Raw genomic sequence first — 25,149 nt, 5'->3', positions numbered from 1 at the left:
AAAATACTTCTGTGCTATATTTGTCATAAACTGTACTATGACTTATGTTATAAATCCTGAAATGCTTTGTTATTTTTGCTTTAAGCAATTATCCTGGGGGGGGGGACTCAATTGCAGAACAGTTTTAGGCTTACAGAAAGATTGTGAAGATTGTATTGAGGGTCCCCCACACTCCACACTCAATTTCCCTTAATATTAACGTCTTATATTTGTATGGTACATTTATTTCAATTAAGGAACACATATAGATTCATTATTATTAACTAACACACATACTTTCCTGATATTTCTTTATTTTTCACCTAATGTCTTTTTTTCCATGTTAGGAACCCATCCAGGCCACCACATGACATTTAGCTATCCTAAACTTAGGCTTCTCTTGGCTGGGACAGACTCGCAGACTGTCCCATATTTGGTGTTTGGTTTTTTGTTTGTTTGGTTTTTGTTTTGTTTTGTTTTTTTACTGGAACAGTTTTGAGGATTACTGGTCAGGTATTTTGTAGAAGGTCCTCAGTTGGGATTTGTCGGATGTTATATATTTGTGGGAGGAAGACCACAGAGGTAAAGCCAGTCTCATTCCATCCCATCAAGGGACATCCTGTCAACACGACTTATCACTGTTGATGTTAACTTTGATCCCCTGGCTCATGTTGTATTTGTTAAATTTCTCCACTGTAAAAAACCTTCCTTTCTTTCTACTCTGTACTTCAGGAGTTCTTAGTATTTCTAGACATTTTATTTTCGGCCAACCTTAGTTCCATTTTCTTGGAAGAATAGCTTCAGACCACTCAGAGGTCGTTCCTGCCTATTTGGTGGCCTGAGCAGTAGGTGCTGCGGGTCAGTCTTCAGTCGTGGGCTGATCCCTGTGGTCCTCACCAAGGAACCAGTGCATGGGCACAGAGGGCACCTGCATGCCTTCAGACCACCCTGGGACCTTGGGTTGAGCAGCAGTGAACCCGGAAGCCAGAGCCGTTGATTTGCACCTAAATTCCTCCTGGGTCACAGCCTTTCCAGCAGCAGCCTGTTCGTCCTTCTCGATCTCTTCAGATCTCTGCAGAAGCAGAGATCAGCCATGGCCTCCTGTGCACGTTCACAGGAGATGGTGCCCCGAACGTGCAGGACGTCCTGGGCCAGGACCCACCACATCAGACCCCCAGAATGACCTTTCTCTTTGTTGCATGGGATGGCAACGTCCAGACAACATGGAGGAACGTTTGTGTTCTAGAGAGCAATGATAGGAAGACTAACAAGATACGCTTCTGCGAGAGGCTGGAGGTCAGCCCTGGGATCAGGAAACAGCAAAAGTCTTGGCTGCCAGAGGCTGCCTGGGTCTGGCTAGCGAAGGTTCCGGGAGGGAGGCGGCTAGCAAGAGGCCTGGCTCCAGGGGCAGCCACACGCTCCAGCTCTGCTGATACACGGCCCTTCCACGCAAGGCCACGTCTTTACTTGGCTCGTGGCCCATTAAACAGTGCTTCCTGCCACAGAGAAATGGTGGGCTATGTCAGGCTTATGAAGAGTAGGTATAATGTGCACAGAATCAGACTGTATTTTAATGGCCATTTAAGGGATATTTTTGAGGGACATATTTGGACTGTATGCATTTTTTCCTTTCCAGACTGGCTTCAAAATCAAGTGTCCACTTCACGTGCAACTTCGCAAACTGTACTGCTATAATTTATGGATATTAAAATAGCTCAAAGGCACAGAACTTTTCCATTCTTCTATACTGACATATACCCAGACATCTTAACCACTGAGAAGATTTCTTCTCAGTCTCATCTCCTGGAAAACAAAGGTTTTATTTTAAAAACTAGAAAACGGGGACAGAGTTTTATACTCTTCATCTGAGCATTTTCCCTTCTGGGACTTGATTCTGCACAGACACAGCACAGACGAGTCAAGTTTTACATCTGAGGGTGTGCTTTGCAGCATTGTCTGCAACTGCGAAAAACTGGAAACAAACTCCATGTCCCAAAGTGGAAAGGATTAAATATATTGCTGTATACCCATATCTAGAAAAATGAAGGGCTGGCCAAAAATTTTTTTAAAAAAAAGGAATGAAGCAGGAAGTTTATACGTGGATGTAAAAAATTATCCAGACCACAGCTGTCCAAAAGAACTTTCTGTAATGATGGACATGTTCTGGGTCCAGCATGGCCATTACTAGCCACATGTAACACTAGAAATGTGCAAAGTGCAACCAAAGAACTGAAGGTTTGATTTTTATTTATTTATTTATTTAAATTCAAACATTCACATGAGGTCCATGGTAATGGACTGGACAACACGTATCTAGAACATATTATTTGAAGAAAAGGTTGGTTGAAAAATAGTGTAAAGAGTATGATTCCCTTAAAAGATAATAAATAATATGTGTCACTTTATTTTTTACAATTTAATTAATTAATTAATTAATTAATATTTAGAGAGGGAGGAGGAGACTGAGAGAGAGAGAGAAAGGAGAGGCAGAGGGAGAGGGAGAGAGAGAATCCCAAGCAGGCTCCATGTTGAGTGTGGAGCCTGACTCAGGGCTTGATCCCACAATCCCGGAGATGGTGACCTGAGCGGAAATCAAGAGTGAGACGCTCAACTGACTGAGCCACCCAGGTGCTCCAGTATATGTTAATTTATACATTAAAACAAATCTGATGGAAAACCCACCAAACTAGAAGTAATGACTTTCTCTGGGACATGTGGACTTTATACCATCTACTCATAACAGTATTCGAATTGTTATATCGGAGATAATTTATTTGGAAATAAAAAAGAAAGAAACCCCACAAAATAAAACCCAGCTTGGATTTCAGGTTATTCCAAGCTCAGTGACCAGGCAGCACGGGTGAGGACAATTCTGAGAGTATCTGCTGGGATCGATCAGGGCTTCAGGAGCCCTGAGGAAGAGGATGGGACTGGCGGGATTGAGGCTACACAGCTGGGGCTAAAAGGCTCCCATGGGGGCTCCTGGTAAGTGGGTTTCGAAAACAAAGTTTATAGCTAATGGCAAGGGGGAGCTGAATTCGGATCTCCCAAGACTCAGCCCTAGAACACTGTCTTCTCACGGCTGTGTCCTCCCTGCTTCTCACCGTGACTAGCATCTAATTACCCTCAATAGACATGAAGGGCCATGACAAGCGGACGCAAACACTTCAGCACCAGGAACCCACCATCCAAATTTAAACAGGGTCTTTGCTGGTATCAATATGCAACCAGAGTTCCCCTCTCCCCCCCTTTTAAAGATTTTATCCTTAAGTAAACTCTACACCCAACATGGGGCTCAAACTCACAGCCCCGAGATCAAGACTGACATGCTCCCAGCCAGGCACCCCTTCGTTTAAAAAAAAAAAAAAAAGATTTTATTTATTTATTCTTTATTTATTATTTAGAGGACACGTGCACGCAGGGGGAGGGGCAGAGGAAGAGGGAGAGAGAATTTCAAGCAGACTGGGCGCCATGTGGGGCTCAATCTCACAGCCCCGAGATCACGACCGGAACCGAAATCAAGAGTCACACACTTAACCAACTGAGCCACCCAGATGCCCCCACCTTTTTTTTTTTTTTTTTTTTTTTTTTTTTTTTAAGAACACTACATATAAAGAAAGGAGGCTGATACTTTCTTTGGCCCTATAATCGCCAGCCCTTCCCTCTCCCTCCCCGTATCAAACAAATATGGGGATCAGTATCGTGAGGATGGCCATTAGGGAGACGGATGCCTTCAGGATAAGGCCATTAAGGAAACCGACCACCTGGGACAGAGGTGGAGCCGAGGACGACATGGACACGCACCTTGACTGGGGAGTTTTCCTAACCTTTAAGGCTAAATTTATTCTCCAAGTTAACTCTGGCAGAGGAGTCCCAGGGCATGCTCGGATTGGCTCAGGGTGATCCCCTGTTCGTCTCTGGACCAGTCAGGGAGGCGGTGCTGGTAGCAGGAGACTGGCACAGAGTTCTCTAATTGGTGGATGGTGTGGGCGGGGCTGTACAAGAAGACACCTTGATCGTCAGCTTCCGCATCATCCCAGAGGGCCGGGAGTTCCCCAAAGGAAGCCGAGTGGCCACGGAAGGAAAGTCTGGAGCAATCTATGGCACAACTCCGGGGGCCGTCATTCTCAGAGAGTCACACAGACATACATCTCCTTCTTCCTTGCACAAAATGCCAAAAACGCTAGCTACCCAGTGTTAACAGAGCAAAGCCGACTTACCCAATAGGAGGCACCTCAACATCCGAGTATTTCTAGGCGGTGTGCCCTCCCCAGCTTCCGTCTGGATGTGGCATCTCAGGAGCTGGCAGCCTGTGGCCCAACGAAAAATTTATTTACCTCCAAATTATGTATGTCAATCCTATATTGCCACACAGTATAGAGTGCAGGACCCTGGTTTTTTATTTTGTTTAGGTGAACTCCACACCCAATGCGGGGCTTGAACTCACGACCCCAAGATCAAGAGTCCCATGTTCCACAGCCCGAGCCAGCCAGGTGCTGCTAATATACATTTTTTTTTTCCTTACCCATTTTTTTTTCTTTTTTTTTTTTTTTTTTCAGACTCTTGTTCTTTATCCCTCCAGGTCTCAGCGTGCTCATCCTGAAACGGACACGATTCTTTTTGAGAACCCAGAGCACCACCCGTCAGATATTAACCACAGAACCGGGCACCGAGCACACACCCCGTGCACAGTAGCTGTTACTATTCCACTACGGCTGGCATCTTTCGTCCAGAGAGCCCGTGAAGTTGAAGTACGCTGCACGGAGTGTGGGACACCAGAAAACGAGGACACGTTCATGGCCTTCCCCTTCGGGAGCAAGCTGCCTGTCTGGGCAGGCAGGAGCCTCTCGCCTGAACCACAGATCAGGAATAATTCCAGGAGGTGGAATGACAAAGCCCATCTCCATGAGCCACTCTCAAGCTTCTTTGGTCCTCTTCTTCGTGAGCAGACTGTTTTTGCCTCGTGCAGTGTCTTTGGGTTCCCAGAAAACAGCCTGATTGTTTCCCCAGCCAAACAGGTGTGACTACATGGTAATTGACCCACTCAAAAAAATAGATATTGAGCATCCACCCTTTGTCTCGCCTGGTCATCAGCAAAGTGGGTAGGGGAGGGATGAGGATCGACAAGGAGCTGACATCTGGAGAGCCAAGATGGGCAACACACACACAGAAAAAGAAACACAGTATGTCAGGAAGTGAAACGGTTCCAAGGAAGAATACAGCCAGGGTCGGGGGAGTGTGGACCTTTTAAAAGGTGTCCGCAAATTCCTTAACCCTCCTCCTGGCAGAGGTGAAGTCGATTCCCTTCCCCTCGAGCGCGGGCTGGACCGAGAGCCCGCATCCCCCAGCCAGGATGTGGTAGAGCCCTGTGATGTCTGTTTCTGAGGATACAGATTCTGCCTGGCCCTCTTTCTCCGTCTTGGGATCCGTGCCTCGGAATCCAGCTACCATGCGGAAAGGAAACTTGGGCCACATGGAGTGGTCATGCTGAGGGTTCTAGGTGGCAGCCAGCCTGGGAGTGAGAGGCCTGCAGATGATCTCAGGCCTCAGCCTGTTTGTGTCCCAGCTGAGGTCCCAGTCAGTGTGCACAGAGATAAGCCATCCCTGCTGTGCCCTTTCTAAATTCATGGCCCATAGAAACCAAATGAGGTGAAAAATTATTACTGTTGCTTTAAGCCATCAAGTTTGGGGAAGATCTGTTACACAATAAGAGATCACTAATGCAGAGGCATGAGTGATGGGGTGGAGGGTGTTCGGGGGTGAGGTCAGGGCAGGCCTCTCTGTTGAGGGGACATCTGAGCAGAGACCTGAATGAAGTGGAGACGGAGCAATGTGGATGTGGGATAAGAGCTTTCAAGGCAGTGAGAAGAGCACATGCAAAGGCCCCGTGGCAGGAATGTACTTGTGGTTCTAGCTGGCACAGCTGGAGAGATATGGGAGAGAGAGAGGGGTAGGGAATGAAGACAGAAAGACAGGAGGGGTATTACAGATGGGGTCAGACCAGTGATCAGAATTGAGCAGAGAGTGATGGTGTGATCTGAGCCAGAGTTTAAGACGGTGACTCTGACTGCTGCACAGAAAACAGTCATCAGTGGGGAAGCATGGAAATGGGGATATACAGGGTAAGTGACAGGTGGTGGCTCGGACTGGGCTGGTGGAGGAGGTGAGAAGCAGGGAGACTCTGGATATCTCAAGGCAATGTTGATGGGACTTACCTTTGGGTGCAGGGTATGAGACGAGGCAAGCTGGCAGGTTGATAAGCCTCAGACAGAGCTGGGATCCTGCTCTAGGTCCTCAAAGAGTGGTCCATGGGTTAGCAGCCCCAGCGAGAGTTGTTTTACATGGGTGCTTCTTAGAAATGAAGACTCTTGGGGTGCCTGGGTGGCTCAGTGGGTTAAAGCCTCTGCCTTCAGCTCAGGTCATGGTCTCAGGGTCGTGGGATTGAGCCCCACGTGGGCTCTCTGCTCAGCAGGGAGCCTGCTTCCCTTCCTCTCTCTCTCTGCCTGCCTCTCTGCCTACTTGTGATCTCTGTCAAATAAATAAAATCTTTTTTTAAAAAAAAGAAAACTCTCAGGTTCCACCACCACCTACTGACATTGAATGAGGTCCCCAAGTGCTCCCGTGCACACACTTTGAGAAATGCTCTTCTAGGCTGGCGCTCACTCTTGGCTGCACGTTAGGAAATGTCTGGAAAGCTTCTAAGAAAGGCAGGAACAGCTCACTTCCGGGGCAGAGGGGGGTTGGCTCAGCTGTTTTTAATGCTCCCCAGGTGATTCGAATTCTTGGATTCTCCTCCCAAGCTTTCCAGGGAATTGGGTTGGTTCTACCACTAAAATACACCCCGTGTCTGACCACCTCTCATGCCCCCCATCACTGCCCACTTTGTCCCAGGTGCCATCATTTCCTCCCTGGGTGTTGGCATTTAAGAGCCCCTCTAAGACGCAGTGGAGACAGGGTCCTATGGGTTCCCAGGCCAGTGACTCTCAAACCTTAATGCTTCTCAGCAAATGTGAAAATCACTTGCAGGGGTTGGGCAAAACCCTGTTGGGTGGCACCCCCAGAGTTTCTGATTTAGCAAGTCATGGGTGGGCCCCGAGAATTTGCTTTCGTGACAAGCTTACAGGTGCTGCGGACGCTGCTGGCCGGGGACCACATCCGGAGAACTGTGGCTTTAGTAGCCTTCAGAATCGCTTTGGTAGGAGCTCCTGGGTGGCTCAGTCATTAAGCATTTGCCTTCGGCTCAGGTCGTGATCCCAGGGTCCTGGGATCAAGTCCTGCACTGGGCTCCCCACTCAGTGGGGAGCCTGCTTCTCCATCTGCCTGTCGCTCCCCCTGCTTGTGCTCTCTCTGTCAAATAAATAAATAAAATCTTAAAAAAAAAAAAAAGAGTATCTTCGGTAAACACCACTTGTGGGGGGAGTGTGTGGAATGATGGGACGCTATACTCCCTCCTGTCTAAGAACTGACCCAGCAGAGCACTGATTTAATCCATTTCCAGAAACGTTTTCCCCTGGCCCAGATCAGGACAAGTGCTGTGTGAAACGAAGTCATCTCTTCGTCTGAGTTGGCCGGGACGGAAAGGGAGCTGGAAGGAGCTAGAAGGACAGGCAGGATTCAGACCAGGGTAAATGAGGAGAAGCAGACACAGCTGGGTCTTCCAGGACACTTGGGATCCAAGCTCCAGGGGCAGCATGGGGGCAATGAAGCTGGCAGGGAGAGGGCTCTAGGGTCCCCAGGTAGGTAACAACCACCCCACTAGGAAGGACCTTGTTTGCTAGGAAATGAGAATAACTATGGCCAAAACAGAAAAGCTCAAACCCAGAGAGTTGGCTTTGCCCTTGACCCACACCTTCCAGCCTCACTGGGGTCAAGACACAAGTACACTTACATATGAAATGTACACCAAGCAACCTGCCTAACGGGGCAGAGGACCCAGGCTGGAAACTGGTTTACTACTTCCCATTTATAAATCAGGGTAGATTTGCGGGGCACCTGGCTGGCTAAGTCGGTAGAGCATGTGACTCTTGAACTTGGGGTTGTGAGTTCGAGCCCCATGCTGGTTGTAGAGATTACTTGAAAATAAAATCTTAAAAAAAAAAAAATAAAAGAACATTTTTCAATAAATCAATCAATCAGAATGGATTCAGATCACCTCTGGAATAATAGCATCCATTCTCACTTGTGTTAACATTTTAAAATTAACTTATCTTTTTTTGCCGGGGTGGGGGGGATGGTATACATTTTGATGCGTTTTAACACACATGCCAGTCTGTGTAACCACCACTACAGTGAGAACACACAACAGTCCCTTCACCTGCTCTCCAGTCCTGCTCTCCAGTCATACCCTCCCCCCCAGCCCTAAGCTGGGATTGGACCTGCGTCTACACTGGGGATAAGTGAACTCGGCTGCGAAGATTGACGACATGTGGGCTAAGAGACCCTGCAGGTCAAGATAGAGACATTATTTCAGCCTTAATATAAGACTGAGTTAGGACAGCAAATACATGTCCTCTGGTGGGCTACCTCCCGCCAACTGCCTGGGATACTGGGTTGAGAAGGGCTCTGAGGCATCTGAGCGACAGTTGAAGGGTGCGGTGATCGATTAGTGATGTCTCTCACGGACACAGGCTAGTGGAGAGGTGGCCCACATGCTGGGGAGTGTTGTTAGCATAAGGGCTGGATTGCCAACCACTGAGGGGGTAGGGGGTGGGGTGGGGTGGGGGGAGAAGGGGGAAGGAAGGACAGAGGGAATGAAAGAGGCAAGCCCCAAACCAAAATCAGGCTCCCTTTGTGTTGTGTATTAGATCTGAGATACTCCGCCTTTGGTTTACACGGCTTGTCTTCGTTTAATTGTGCTCAGGAACAACAGAAACCATGACTTCCTTATGAATGCATAAAATCTTGGGGGAGACAGAGAATCAAAGCAGAAGTAGTACCGGATAAGTTATGACTGTCTGGTATTTATGTAAGTGCTTAAAGCCCCAGATGGATTACAATTCGAAGCTATCCCAAAGGGGTTCAAACACAACAATACTGAAAGGAAGCAAGTTAATCATCAAAGAGAGAACTAGGAAACAACTTGATGACCCAACAGTAGGAGACCGTGGTCTGTCCAGAGGAGAGAAGTCTACAAAGGGGCAGCGGGAGGGAAATTTGGGGGCAGACGGAACTCTTCTGTATCCTAATTGTGTGGTGGTTGCCCAACCCTCTTGAAGTGTGTTGAAACTCATAGAACGTAGACACATACAAAGTTGATAATACAATCTAAAATCTATTTAAATAGGATGCTATAGAACTTTGTCAAAATGTGGTATACACATCTCTGGGCGTACGCGAGATGACTGACAGCCATACACAGATGAACATTTGAATTGTATTAGTTATATATTTACATTAACTCACATTAGAAAAATGTATAGTTAGGGGCACCTAGCTGGCTCGCTTAGTCAGTAGAGCGTGCAACTCTTGACCTCGGGGTTGTGAGTTTGAGCCCTACCTTGGGTATAGAGATTAAAAATAAAATCTTTTTTTTAAAATTTAATTTATTTGATAGAGAGTGAGAGATCACAAGTAGGCAGAGAGGCAGAAGCAGGCTCCCCACTGAGCAGAGAGCCCTATGCGGGGCTCGATCCCAGGACCCTGAGATCAAGACCTGAGCCAAAGGCAGAGGGTTAACCCACTGAGCCACCCAGGTGCCCCTAAAAATAAAATCTTAAAAAAAAATGTATAGCTAGTTTATCAAGCCTATAATTTCAAGAAGACAATTGGTTAAGGTTAGGCTAAGAAAAAATGTGAGTTGCTTTAAAGGGAAATATTAAGCAAATTCTTGTAAAGATGTTATACATACATGGCAAAATTTGAGATTGGGGCATGGTTAACAAGGTTGGAGAAATAGTGTTCAAAGACTCTGCCCTCATGACATTTACCATCTAGCAGAGGGAGAAAAACACTTGAAGGATATGAAAAGAATTTCATGCAGTCACAAAAAATCTGAAAAATGGGTTACCGAACATATATTCAGCATGATTTCATTTTGGCAAAAGTGCACAGTCACACAGAGGAAAAAACTTAAAGACATTCAGTGATAACACCAGCTATCTCTGAACAATGAGATTATGGGGCAATTTTCATGAAGGTTACATGCCTCCTCCAGTGTACTAATTAGCAATGTATTAATTAGCAAGAAGATTGTATTTAAAAGGCTTTTGTTCTCAGATAATCATTTAGCCTTGGAGACAAATACTTGTTTTATCCCACCATATATACATAAGCATCTAAGAAGAGCGGTATCGACTTGACTACCAACAATATGATTCTGGAAAGATAGTTTGGGGGCTTTTTTTAAGTTCTATTTTTTTTTTAAATTTTTATTTAAGTAATCTCCACAATCAGTGTGGGGCTCGAATTCATGACCCTGAGATTAAGAATCGTACTCTCCACTGACTCAGTCAGGTGCCCCTGGAAAAATAGTTTTAAAGATTCGTTATGTGCAATGCTTTTGTCTTGAGGGCACCAAGATATGCAGTCAAATTATGTGTGTTATCTCCCCTGACGCCTTTCCCCTGTGTGTGGTCATGCTACCAAGTAAATAGGCAGTTAGGGTCTTTGTTTAATTTTTTTTTAACATTTTATTCATTTATTTTAGCGGGGGGAGAGGCAGAGGGAGAGAGAAAATCAAAAGCAGACTCCCCCCGAGCAGAGTCTGACGCAGACCTCAAGGCCATGACCCTGAGATCATGACCTGAGCTGAAATTAAGAGTCAGATGTCCAACTGACTGAGCCACTCAGGCACTCCCTTTGTTTCATTTCTTATTCTGTTTTCAAATTTTAGGGCTTGCTTTCTTAAGAACCAAATTTAAAATTTCATTATGCAAGACACTGACCAAAGTAAAATATTTTCAGAGAAGGCTCTGGCCTGACTTTCTGCTTTCCTCTCCCATTCCTTAATGGTAACCAGTGTTTAAAAGTTTTTGGTTTCTTTTTACATCATTTTTTTTTTAAAGATTTTACTTTTTTATTTGACAGACAGAGATCACAAGTAGGCAGAGAGGCAGGCAGAGAGAGAGGAGGAAGCAGGCTCCCCACTGAGCAGAGAGCCCGATGTGGGGCTCGATCCCAGGACCCTGGGATCACGACCTGAGCCGAAGGCAGAGGCTTTAACCCACTGAGCCACCCAGGCGCCCCATTTTTACATCATTTTTAAATACAGCCAAGCACGTATATGTATTTGTGTACGGCCCCCCCCTTAGATGGACAGTGGCACACGTACCTGACGTACTTCTCCCTGTTATCCCCTCAGGACAGCAAGCTTTGGCGATCCCTCTGCAGTGCGGTATGGAAACAGTCCTCGTTCCCGTGGAGCCGTGTTCTGGTGGAGGCGCCCTGGTTAATGGATCTGGTCCACTGTTGATGACTGGGTCCCTTTTAAAGACGCAAGAAAACCTTCCTGAACCCTCTGGTGGGTTTGCTCTCCTGTCTCCCATACCAGAATGATCTCTAGCCCAGAACTGCACCCAGTGCCTAGCAGGATGCACAGGACCACCCAGGTCCCCGGGTCTGCGGAGATGCCAGCCCCCGTTGGGATGGGGCTACCCAGGAAAGAGGAGGAGGCACAAGCCGCTTCCCTCCCGTGCCTCAGTTTCCCTCATGTGCATAAGGAAGGGTTTGAAAGCGATGAGTGTTTCCAAACTCTGGCCCGTGAATCCCCTTGTACGATTACTTACTTAATATTTTCCTTTAAGCTATCTTTATATGCACTAATTTTTTTTTTTTTTTACATTTAGCCTCATTCTTGGAAAGAGTATCTGTAAGATGGTCTTCTTGGGGGGCTCAGTGTCTGCCTTCTGCTCAGGTCATGATCTTTTTTTTTTTTTTTTTAACATTTTTATTTATTTATTGAGAGAGCAAGAGAAAGAGAGAGAGACTGAGAGAGAGAGAGCATGAGTGGGGTGAGATGCAGAGGGAGAAGCAGACTTCCTGCCGAGCAGGAAGCAGGAGGGAGGCTTGATCCGAAAACCCTGAGATCATGACCTGAGCCAAAGGCAGACACTTAACCAACTGAGCCACCCAGATGCCCCTAAATAAAATCTTAAAAAAAAAAAAAAAAAAAAAAAAAAAAAGGTGTCTTGGCTTGCTATATATTTTTCTAAAAGCCCTTAAAATATATATGTAATTATTTAAATTAAAAATATTCCTCAGTAAACTACCTAACATTATCTCATGTGTACCACTAGTGAGAATGCGTATGGCCATTTAGGAATTACTGAAACAAATAGACGTCAGGAGTCCTTTTAATAATCCATTGTCCTTTGATTTTTTTTTTAATTGAGTGGCAAAAAAAAAAAAAAGTGCTGAAAACAAAATAAGATGAGGAAAAATATCACTAAAAATGCAATGTGGTATACTGGATTGGACCCTGGCACAGAAAACAGGACAGCAGTGGAAAATGGAGGAAATCATAATGAAGCCCAGACTTTAGTCCATGGTATTTTACCAATGTTAATTTCCCAATTTTGACAAATGGATCATTGCATGGAGATGCTAAAATTAGGGGAGACTGAGTGAGGAGTATCTGAGGACCCCCCAAAACCGTCTTTGCAATTTTCCTGTAAACTTAAAATCTTTCCCAGGTAAGAAATTTCTTTTAAAAAGATAAGTTCTGAAGTTGGAATGATCTTTCGGCTTCTCCGTTTCTGTTGCTGCCCTTAACAATAGTCCCTGAAATGACCACATTTGGAATTTCTATAAATAGCCCTTCTATAAACAGCTCTGGGATCAGGCAAGTATTGAAATGTTAAGTTTAGGTAGTTCCAAAACCAGAAAATAGAGATTCCCACATTTAAAGAGGAGATTTTGACGGTGTTCTCCCCCTTAGCATTCCAAAAACGTTTTGCGGTGACCTTGAGAGATTCTGCTTCGGGTACCCTGACATTCAGGGCCCACGAGCCACAGGATGCCAGCGTGAACCAAGCCATGCATATGGATCAGGGGCCAGATAGCCTACTTGTGTTTCCAGAAATATGAGGGGGAAGTACTTCCCAAGGAGAGGATGTAGTCTCTTTGAAATCTGACCCTTTTAAAAGTTGGGCTGCTGGACATTAATAAGGAAGGATGGAAAGTGCAGATCAATAAGACTTGCTGAAAATAAAACACACATTAGCATAGAATATTCCCCATAACCCAGATTAATGCCTTTTTAAACCAAACCAGAGCAGAAAGGTATATCTTTTAGGCTAATTGCCACTAGCAGATTTGCAGAGAAAAAGAAGACGGGCTTGGGGGCTGGGAGGGGGCGGCATGTGAACAAAACCTAAGTTCAGAATTCCAGATTGCTGGAGTGAAATGAAACGACCCCTCGAGTTATGCAGAGAATTTAATCAGCGCAGAGCTTGGGGTTATTAAGCATGTATTTGAAATTTAAATATGTTCTGGGGACAATGCCTTTTTACAGCATGGCCGGGAGCTTGCCCAATGCGAGCCCTGCGCGTGTAGGGAGAGGAGGACATGCTCAAACATAAAATCGCAGGCTAAGGGCTCCCTCTTAGCGAGGAAAAAGAAGTAAAAAGACTTCTGTGGAATCCCAATCCTTCACCCGACGCACCCCGTGTCTAGGACCATATTTACTCAATAGGAACTCCCCTCCCCTTTCAAATTTTATTTGTAATTAGCAATTACTCAGGGCAGAGCCATTTCAGGGGATTTTCATATCCTTGTCTATGGTGCTCATTCTAAGAGCTACAATACTGGTATTTCTGTTTGTGCAATATTTTTGGTACTGAAAATACGAACGCAGACGAATTGGTGGCTTGAGACATTCTCAGATGCAGTAACGTTTCGAATCTAACGCGCACTGGTTTAAAAAGCTTTCTGATGGCGCCTCTCCCCTGTTCATACGCCTTTCGGTGTATGGCACAGTGGGTCGAATCTGGAACCGGATCGGCTGGGGCCAAACCCAAGCCTCCTCACTTCGGTGTTGGCCAAGTTCCTTAACTCTCTGGACTTCATGTCGTCGTTTGTAAAATGGGGCTAACGGCAGTGCTTGCCTTGTTGGGTTGTTTTAAGGAAATACAGGTGCAGAACATTGTATGGCTCTCTATGTGTCCCTCCATGCTGCATATATCACGTTACGTATGGAACAGTCTTTACACGTACGTGTGTATATACAGCATGTCGAGGACGATTCTCAGCAAGCGGGAGGTACCGTTGTTTTAGTTTTTCCTTAGCTGGTCACCCTTGAGGCTCTGCTGGTCCCCAGAGCTGGTTTGGCCACAGGAAAGGGGAAGAGTGTAGGGGGGGCGGTGCCAGTGGGGACACCACAGAGAAGCGGGGTTGGAGAGAACAGCAGGAAGGCTGGAGGTCCAGGCTTAGGGACCGTGCGCTCCTCCTGGAGCCTGGCAAACCCCCGGCCCCAGAGCTGGTCTCTCAGCTCTGCCCCTCCGGAGGGCCAGTCCATCCTCCCGAACTCTGATGGCCCGTCCTAAGACAATTTATTAAAACCATGACCTTCCCATGGCTCCTATCCGGGAAGACTCGGGCCAGCAGCCCCGATGGGACTCAAACCTCGACCATGGTCCTCGTTGGGCTGGCGCAGCCTCTAAGGACAAAACACGGAAGGCGATGGTAACAATATGTCCCTCTGAAGACAACGACATACGGCCGCTAATGAAGCAAGTCATACTACAGAGAACGCAGAGCTCCTCCTCTACCTCTTAGGGTCTCGGGCTGGGCCTGAGAATGAAGTCGAGGCAAGGCAGATGAACAGGAGAAAAGCAAATTTTATGTAATAATTCTTTTTCACACGGACACGGGAGCCTTGGGGACGGGCTCTGCCCTGACCTGCCACACGCGACTGTATCCACGAGATGCTGCTTCTGAGAAATGTCCGGTGGTTTTCTCACATTAAAAACAAAACAATGCGGGAACTCCCTGGGGAGACTCCTTGATTGCGGTCATCGTGTCACATTGTACACGTGTACAAATCACCACGTTGTACGCCGTAAGTGTGCACAATTCTTGTTTGTCATTAAACCTCAGGAATGCTGGGAAAACAAGATAGCGCGGTGGGGGAACCTACTTCTTTGTCACTGACACAGCCTTCAAACCCCGTTCCGATGTCATTCGCCCATGAAGCCATGCCTGATCTTTCTTTTTAAAAATTATTTTTATTAGGGGTGCCTGGGTGGCTCAGCGGGTTGAAGCCTCTGCCTCCGGCTCAGGTCATGATCCCAGGGTCCTGGGATCGAGTCCCACATCGGGCTCTCTGCTCAGCGGGGAGCCTGCTTCCCCCTCTCTCTCTCTGCCTGCCTCTCTGCCTACTTGTCATCTCTGTCTGTCAAATACATAAATAAAATCTTTTTAAAAAAATATTTTTATTAACAATGTATTATAACATATATATCATTATATTATAATATTATAATGTATTATTTGCCCCAGAGGTACAGGGCTGCGAATCATCAGGCTTACACATTTCACAGCATTCACCATATCCTATACCCTCCCCAATGCCCATCACCCGGCCACCCTATCCCTACCCCCCACCCCGCAGCAACTCCCAGTTCGTTTTGTGAGATTAAGAGTCTCTTACGGTTTGTCTCCCTCCGGATCCCATCTTGTTTCATTTTTCCCTCCCTTCCCCCCACCACCCCCTGCCCTGCCTCTCAAATTCCTCGTATCAGTGAGATCATACGAAAATTGTCTTTCTCTGATTGACTTATTTCACGCAGCATAACACCCTCCAGTTCCATCCACGTCGATGCAAATGGCAAGATTTCATTTCTTTAGATGCATGCCTGATCTTTTAAGGGTTGAGGATTTCGTTGTGTAGCTGTTATATCGATCACCACCCTCAACCACCCCGCCTCCGCTGTCCGCTCTGCCTTTCTCCAAAGGTGGGATTCTCTGCCATAAAGCTCTACGGCACCTCCCGGCACACTTGTCTGCGTGTGGAACTCAAACTGTTGTACTCGCCAGCAAACCTGTCTCCCAGTCAGGTACTGACCCCAGTCCTTGAGGGCTGGGAAGTTGCCTGCTGTGATCCTCGCCCCCTGCACAAGGCAGGTATATACTGGGTGCTCAGGAAATGTTTTCCAGTGAACAGATAATGCATTATGGGAGTATCTCCAGTAAGTTTCCACCAAAAAAAGGTGACATTTGAATTGGGACTTGAAGGAGAAATGGACCAGATAAAAGAGATTTTTTTTTTCTTTCAGAAAACACTTTTTTAAGGTCACCAAGTTTTCCATAATCTGGTTTCTTATTTACAAGAGCTCTATCTATGGATAGATAAGGATATGGCTGTGGGTGTGGATGTGGGTCTAGATATTGATATGGACGTATCTCAAGAAGCTTTGGGGTTATACTTCTCCAGCAGGAGTACTTCATTATACCTCCCCTGTTCGTTTTTTTTTTTTTTCTTTCCTTTCTTTCTTTCCTTCAAGGATTTTACTTATTTATTTGACAGAGAGAGACAGCGAGAGAACATAAGCAGGAGGAGTGGGAGAGGGAGAAGCAGGCTCCCTGCTCAGCCACTTGGGGCTCAATCCCAGGACCCTGGGATCATGACCTGAGCCGAAGGCAGACGCTTAACGACTGAGCCACCCAGGCGCCCCTTTTCTTAAATTTGTAATTTAAATTCCAGTTAGTTAGTGCACAGTGTAATACTAGTTTCGGGTGTACAATATAGTGATGCAACACTTCTGTACATCATGTAGAGCTCACCACAAGCGCACTCCTTAATCCCATCACCTCCTTCCCCACCCCCCCTCCACCTCCCTTCTGGTAACCATCAGTTTGTTCTCTATAGTTAAGAGTCTGTTTCTAGGTTTGCCTCTCTCTCTCTTTTTTCCCCTTTGCTCATTTGTTTTCTTTCTTAAATTCCACATATGACTGGAAACGTGGTATTCGTCTATCTCTGACCTTTTCCACTTAGCATTGTACTGTCTAGCTCTGTCCATGTTGTTGCAAATGGCTGACTAATATTTCACTACATATCTCACATCTTCTTTATCCATTCATCTGCCGATGGCCATCTGGGCTCTTTCCGTAATCTGCTATCTAGCAGATAACGCTGCTGTAAACATTGGGGCGCATGCATCCCTTTGAATGAATGTTTTTGTATTTTTGGGGTAAATACTTAACCAGAGCATTTGCTGGGTCTAGGGTGGTTCTATTTGTAACTTTCTGAGGAACCTCCATGCTGGTTTCCAGAGGGGCTGGAAATCTTTCAGATTTTATTTATTTAGAGAGAGAGCTTGAGTGGGGGGGAGGGCCCAGGGAGAAGGAGAGAGAGAGAATCTCAAGCAGACTCTCCGCACCGGCCCGACGGTGGGGCTCGATCCCGTGACCCCAAGACCACGACTGGAGCCGAAATCAAGGGTCAGACGCTTAAAGAGCCACCCAGGCTCCCCGAGTTCCTGGTTACATCTTCAAACCGACTGAAAAGCTCCCCGCTCCGACTGGACAGCCCGGGATGGCGGCCTCGGTCACAGCTCTTGCCTCACTCTGCCTGCACGAGCACAGCCGCCAGCTCTTGGGGGTCACAGGGACACCAGCCGCCCTGGGTAGTGGAGACGCTGCTCCTGGGAGTCTGCAAAGTCCACCGGGCAACTGCCCGCCTTTCTCGCTCCCCGGTTGCCAGAGCCTAGAGCAGAGTCGGCGCTTGTATCGTTTACGGCTGGGTCACAAGTTACCTCGAACTTAGTGTCTTAGAACAATCAACATTTATTATCTCGTCGTTTCTGTGGGTCAGGAATGTGGGAGCGGCTTCTTCGGGTGGCTCTGGCCTGTAGTTCCTCGCGAGGTGACCGTCCACATGTGGGCCGGAGAGCCGTGGGCTGAGGCTCTGGCGGGGGCGGGAGGGCCTCCTTCCAGATGGCACGACCCGTGGACCTCTCCGCGGGGCTACCCGAGTGTCCTCACGCGGACCGGCCACAGGACTCCGCGAGGATCCTCCCAACAGGGCACCCGTGAGAGAGCTGAGAGTGGGCTGGTAGCCACAGTGACTTTATTTTGTTAAGTAGAATCACTCATTTTACTCACATTTATTGTGGTCACTGACGTGACTGATCTGATTCATTTCATCTCAATTGTTTCTTTCTTTCCTTTTTTTTTTCAATAAATCTTTTAAAAAAAGATTTTATTTATTTATTTAAAAATATTTTTTATTTTACTTATTTTGACAGAGAGAGATCACAAGTAGGCAGAGAGGCAGGCAGAGAGGAAGGGAAGCAGGCTCCCCGCTGAGCAGAGAGCCCGATGCGGGGCTTGATCCCAGGACCCTGAGATCATGACCTGAGCCGAAGGCAGAGGCTTTAACCCACTGAGCCACCCAGGCGCCCCTTATTTATTTATTTGGCAGACAGAAATCACAAGTAGGTAGAGAGGTAGGGGGAGGCAGGCTCCCTGCTGAGCAGAGAGCCCGATGCGGGGGGCTCGATCCCAGGATCCTGGGATCATGTCCTGAGCCGAAGGCAGAGGCTTTAACCCGCTGAGCTACCCAGGTCCCCCATCTTAATTGTTTCTAATATATATATGAAATATGTATATATGTATATATTTCTGTCATTGAGATAAATTCACATACCCTAAAATTCACCCTTTGAAAGTACACACTTCAGTGGGGTTTTTTTTTAGTGTATTCTTTTTTTTTTTTTTAAGATTTTATTTATTTATTTGACAGAGAGAGAGCACAAGCAGGAGGAGTGGCAGGCAGGCAGAGGGAGGAGGAAAAGGCAGGCTCCCTGCTGAGCAGGGAGCCCTATGTGGGACTCGATCCCAGGATCCTGGGATCATGACCTGAGCTGAAGGCAGATGCTTAACCCGCTGAGCCACCCAGGCTCTCCTTTTTGAGTATATTCATGAAGTTGCAAAATCATCACTACTAATCCCAGACTCACGTCTTTGAAGACCTAGTCTCAGAGGTCATACACCTTCATTTCTGCAACATCCTATTGGTTAAGAGGCCAGCCCTGTTCGGGGTGGGAGGCAGGGATCGTTGGGAGCCATCTGGGAGAATGGCTAGCACAATGCTTGATAGAATTTGCATGAATGGATGATTTTGTTACCGGAGGGAGATGAATCCGAAGACTGGAACAGACTGACCCTTCCACCTCGTTAAACGCGATGGTCAATTAATTCTCAGGGATCATCTTTCTCGCCCCGCCAGCAGCATTCAATATAATACATCCTCCTTGAAACACAGTCTGGACTTCCAGAAGGGAAGGTTTTCTCTCAGTTCCCAAGCCACTCTTTTGTCTCTCATGCTGGTTCTCCCACATCTTCCTGCCATTGTCATGCTGCTGTGCCCAGAGCTCAGTCGTGGGACTCTCTCTTCTCTGTGGACACCCACTCTGTTTGTGGTCTCATCCAGACTCTACCGACTGTCCATTAGCAAAGCACCAGCTCACCTCTGCCCCTGAATTTCCAGGATCAAATAGCCAAAGCCTTCTGGGCACCTTCACTTTAGGCCCCAAGAAGCCCCCAAAGGTAACGTGTTCAAAACCAAACTCCTGGGACACCTGGGTGGCTCAGTCGGTTAAGCGTCTGCCTTCAGCTCAGGTCAGGATCCCAGGGTCCTCGGATTGAGACCCTCATCGGGCTCCTTGCTCAGCGGGAGCCTGCTTCTCTCTCTGCCTCCGCCTGCCACTCTGCCTGCTTGTACTCTCTCTCTCCCTTTGACAAATAAATAAATAAAATTTAAAAACGACTCCTGGTGTTCTTCACACTGGCTGCTCTTACAGGAGTCTCCAGCTTGGCTCACGGCAACTCTGTCCTGTCACCTGGCAACAAAACAGGGGGCTTGGGGCTCCCGGGGGGCCCAGTGGGTTAAGCCACTGCCTTCAGCTCAGGTCATGATCTCAGCGTCCTGGGAATGAGCCCTGCACTGGGCTCCCTGCTCAGTGGCGAGCCTGCGTCTCCCTCTGCTTCTGCTTCCTGCGCCCCACCCCCACCCCCACCCCGTCTCTCATAAATAAATAAAATCTTAAAACAAACCAAAACAAAACAAAACAACCAGGGGACGTCCTTGACTCCTTTCTTTCTCTGTCGTCCCCATGCAACCCACTCATCCATCTCCACCTTCAGACCCCTCAGAATCTGACCATTCTCCCCGTCCCGCTCAAGTCTGGGCACCGCAGTGGCTTCCTAGCTGCACTTCCGGGCCTCCTTCTGCCCCTTCCCAACGTCATTCAACACACACAGGCAAAGAGGTCCCGTGAAGAGGCAGGTCGGTGACACGTCCCATTTGCTCAGTTTGGGGAGAGCCCAACCCCCAGGCTCCCCGGCCGTGGCTCTCCTGGCACTGGCCCCTGCTGGCTCCTCCCGCCATATTGGCCTCCTCACTCCACAAGTGCCTGTGGGCCTTGGCCCTGGTGGTTCCCTCAGCCGAGAACACGCTCCCACAGATACCTCCATGCCTCCCTCCCTCCCTCATTCTGTCCTTTCAAAACACCTTCTCGGTGACCTTCACCGACCTCTGGATATACTATGGCCATCCCTACCCACTGATCCTGGTTCCCCTCTCTACTAATTTTGTCCATAGCTCGTACTGCTGTTTAAGAGGTTATTTGCTTTACTGAGATTATTTTGTTTTTCATTCGTGTCCCCTCCCTTGCCATCCCCCCCCCTCGTGAGGGCCACGAGATCGGGGACTTTGCTTCATTCACGGCTCTATCTCCTGCTAGAATCGTGTCTAGCACCTGGTAGGGCTCAGTCATTATTTGCTGAGTGATAAGTGTCTGTCCACTTGACTACCGTCTATTTCACCTTCTAGAATATTCAAAGGAGGGCGCTGTGTCTGTTTTCGCTTAAGCCTGTGCCTGGTGCATCATGGCTTTTCAGTACATTTTGTTCGGTGACCCTCCGTGGCCCTCCAAAGGCTTCTGCTTCCCTCTCCGCCGCAGGAGAAGTGGGAGTGGACGACGACCTTGGCCGCAGCAGACTACCTGTAGCCGAGTTCGAGAGCGAGCCTACCGTGGCCACACCTGCCCATTCACCAAAAGAACCAGTGATCTAAATTCTTAGGTAAACATGCCAAAGTTTTAAGTGTTAGCAATGAATTTAATGTGTTCGAAAATCAGCTCTGCTTCTTTCATAATAAACCACCCCAGCACGTAACGGCTTAAGACAACCCCTGCTTCTGTAGCTCATCCCATCCAGGGCGGCTCAGCTGACCTTTCCAGATCAAATAATCCTTCCAGGCCACACAAGTTAGAATCTACGCTACCGGCAAGCAGAGGGCTTTTGTCCTGAACGGGGAATACGCCTCCATTCCAGAAAAGGTTGGCATGAAATTAAAGTGACGAGGGAAAAAAGAGTCATGAGCTGCTGGCTAAATAATTCAGCTTAATCTCCAGGAAGCGATTGTCAAAGCATTTAGGAAGGTGTCTGTGTGGACACAGCCGAAACAGCTCGGCAGTGCTGGGAACAAATTCATAGCGCAGGTGGCAAGCCCCAGGGCAGCCAGCTCTGGGCGTAGTAACGACTATATTACATGACTGGGAATAAATAATGATGCATGGAGTGAGCAAGGACTCCCCCAAACTAGGATGAGCCCACATATTCCTTTGAACGTATAGTCAGTGGCTATGAGGGTCCCAAGTCATTTCTACTTCTTGAGATTCTCTGTATATATACATTCTATACATGGAATAATTTATTTACATTCTGTATAAACTGCAGAATGTGTAATATATTCTGTATATATAATATATACTCATAGCTATAAATTCATAATAATATGCAATACGTGATGTATAATATATATTCTGCATATATACAGAAAAAATGAAAAGGGTAGCCTTACAACTAAACTGCATGATATACAATACTACAGAACATTTCAAATGTATGCGGTTATAAATTGTAAGTTTTAACAGACCCCCCCCAAAAAAAGGGGAAAAAAAGAATCTTAAAAAGCAATGTAAAGGATTTCTGGGGGGCTCAGTCAGTTAAGAGTCAGTTAAGACTCTTGATTTTTGGCTCAGGTCATGATCTCAGAGTTGTGAGATCGAGCCCCACGTCAGGCTCTGTTTTCAGCGTGGAGTCTGCTTAAGATTCTCTCTCTCCCCGGCACCTGGGTGGCTCAGTGGGTTAAGCCTCTGCTTTCGGCTCAGGTCATGATCTCAGGGTCCTGGGATTGAGTCCTGCATTGGTCTCCCTGCTCACCAGGGAGCCTGCTTCCCCCCCCTCTCTGCCTACTTGTGATCTCCCTGTATGTCAAATAAATAAATAAAATCTTAAAAAAAAAAAAAATTCTCCCTCTCCCTCTGCGCCCCACCCCATCCCTGTGCTCTCCTTCCTCCTCTCTATAAAACAAAACAAAGCATGTGTACGTCTGTGCTATCTATTGTGGTCCAGTGATGAGACACAAGTTTAAAGTTGTATGAAATCTTCTTGAAGATAGATTATTGAAAAGGACAACTGGCCTGGGCTCTTCAAAAACATTAATGTCCTGGGGGGGGGGGCGGGGGGCAAAAGTGTAGGGTACAAAAAATAAAGTGTGGGGTAGGAGTGAGGGGTATTCTGGATTTTACAAGGCCCACAGGACATACAACAACCCCATGTCACACATGGTCCTTGATTGGATCCTGGCTTGAGAAAAGGCTCTTTCGGGGAAAGCTGTGATTGCTTTAAAAAAAAAAACAAAAAAACACCTCTCGATTTTAGAGACACAACCAGAGGGATTTAGGGACAAAAGTCCCAATGCCTATCATTTGAAGTACATGAGGAAAAAGAAATGATTGGTGAAGCAAAATGTGGCAAATATGGCAAAATGCCAGTGACCCTTACATCCTGACGGCGGCTGCATGTGTATGCATACATACTACTCTCTGTACTTCTCTGCATATTTGAAAATTTTCCTAATTAAAAAGTAAAAATCAGAGCGCCTGGGTGGCTTAGTCGGTTGGGCGTCTGCCTTTGGCTCAGGTCACCATCCCGGGGTCCGGGATCAAGCCCCCCATCGGACTCCCTGCTCGGCAGGAAGCCGGCTTCTCCCTATCCTTCTGCCTGCTGCTCCCTCTGCTTTTGATCTCTCTCTGTGTCAAATAAATAAATAAAATCTTAAGGAAAAAAAAAGTAAAAATCATGTATAGAAAGCTTAGGAGCTTGTGAGGAATATAAAGTAATACGCGTGTGTTTGATATGTTCATTGTTATTCCAAATGAGGGCTGTTTAGGGGAAGAGGTTACAGGGAACACTATCTGGCTTCAGTACACATGTTAGACCCTTTGTAAACGTGGAGACAGGAGGGGATGCCTTCACCCTCCCCCCCCATAGCTCCCGGTGGCTATTGTCTTTTTCCCTCCTTCGTTTTACTCTGACAATGATTCCGCCAGGAGCACAGATACTCCAATGCCCTCAAGGGAGCCGCCCAACTTCTCATAAGCCCTCTGTTTATTTTTCAAAATAGGAGCGGGAAGGTGAGTTTGGAGATAAAGGATGAGGTTGATTAACTAGTTAAACCATTTCTGTGAGTTCAAGTGATCAAATTTCACGGTATTATCTGTGATGTGAATCGTTATCTTTCTGGGTGGAGTCTTCTATAAGGCAGACGAAATAAGAGAGTAAAAGTATAACCAAAAAAAAAAAAAAAGCTGTTTTTTTTTTTCCTTTTTTTAATCCCTCTCTCTGCCTTTCTTCCAGGTTTTCTATTTGCCCTCTGAAATGTAGTATTTGAACTGGGAAGGGGGCGCCTGGGTGGCTCAGTGGGTTAAAGCCTCTGCCTTCAGCTCAGGTCATGATCTCAGGGTCCTGGGATCGAGCCCCGCATCGGGCTCTCTGCTCAGCGGGGAGCCTGCTTCCCCCCCCCCCCCGCCCCCCGCCGCCATCTCTGCCTGCCTCTCTGCTTTCTCTCTCTGTCAAATAAATAAATAAAATCTTAAAAAGAAAGAACCGGGAAGGCAGTATTGGGCGTGAATGCATGTCACACACAGATGCCACATGAATTTCCTCTCTGAGAAAAGGACTTTCTGAAGAACCGAAGTCTATGGATACAACATTTTACAGGCTTCCATGCAACGAAATACAACGTACAGAATCAAACATTCCAGCTTTTATCATACAGATCTGGGGTTCCTGGTTATCTAGAACAGCCTTGTCAGATTTCGAAATGCAAACTCAGTATCTTCAAACACCAAAAAATTCCAGAAAGCTTCCAAGAGGGGCCTTGCTCTCACACTCGCCAAAACTCACCCATGGCTAGAGGTATTGACAGAGGAACTTCACGCTGACCATTTTAATTCTCAAGGACCTTGAAGAGCCAATGCAGAGGGCTGGAATGAAACATTCCGAGAGAAGACCGTATTGATTAAAATGTCTGACCCACCTCTGTCGATCTGCTTTTTTTTTTTTTTTTTTTTAAAGATTTTATTTATTTATTTGACAAAGATCACAAGTAGGCAGAGAGGCAGGCAGAGAGAGAGGAAGGGAAGCAGGCTCCCTGCTGAGCAGAGAGCCCGATGCGGGGCTCGATCCCAGGACCCTGAGACCATGACCTGAGCCAAAGGCAGAGGCTTAACCCACGAGCCACTCAGGCGCCCCATCTGTCCATCTGCTTTAAGCAGGTAAGCGGGTGAGCCCCGTCGATCAAGAGGGCATCGCCCAACTTAGAGCGATACTGTTTTTAAACACAGGCTCTAATGTAAAATTCAAACCTGACAGAAGCAGAAAGAAATGCATGTCCAGAAGTGATTTTTTTTTTTTTTTTCCCAGTGCAGCTAAAGCCTGGAAGTCAACTGACCTTGTAGGCTCCGGTTACGTAGTAAATACTGAGATTGGCAAACTAAGGCCCATAGGCCAAATCTGGTCCTCCACCTACTTTTGCAGATAAAGTTTTATTGGAACGCAGCCAAACCCCATTCCTTTATGTATTTATTGTTTACGGCTGCCGGCACGTTGCAAAGGCAGAATTGAGTAGTTGGCTCAAAGACAGCCTGTTCTGCAAAGTCTGATATATTTACCGTGTGACCTTTTACATATTAATGCCGTGAATGTTGGAATAAGACAGGCCCAGATCCAGGACCCAGCCCGGCCAAGCCATATACACCTTCAGCACATTCCTTAAGATCTTCAAGTGTTTCTGCTTCTTAAATGAGGCTGATAAGAACGATAATTGCCAAGTTTACAGAGAATTTACCATTGCGTCCAGCAATGTTCTAGATGCCTTGAATG

At 46.9% G+C, this 25,149-nt stretch overlaps 1 long non-coding RNA gene across 1 annotated transcript in view; it reads right to left on the bottom strand.

Moving 5' to 3' along the window:
- Nucleotides 1-3,576: 3,576 nt before the first annotated feature.
- The window catches only part of LOC308348941, a 79,452-nt gene continuing 57,879 nt past the window's right edge, over nucleotides 3,577-25,149 (bottom strand). Inside the window, exons 2-3 of the long non-coding RNA XR_013967403.1 lie at nucleotides 11,249-11,400; nucleotides 3,577-4,289 (exon numbers count right to left, since the gene is read on the bottom strand). This is a non-coding gene — a long non-coding RNA (uncharacterized lncRNA). The remainder of the gene's footprint in view (nucleotides 4,290-11,248; nucleotides 11,401-25,149) is intronic.

Source organism: Martes martes (assembly GCF_963455335.1).
Source record: "Martes martes genome assembly, chromosome: 9".
Taxonomy (NCBI): Eukaryota; Metazoa; Chordata; class Mammalia; order Carnivora; family Mustelidae; genus Martes; species Martes martes.
The sequence above is the reverse complement of the archived record's forward strand: the minus strand, read 5'-3'. Positions and strand labels throughout refer to the sequence as shown.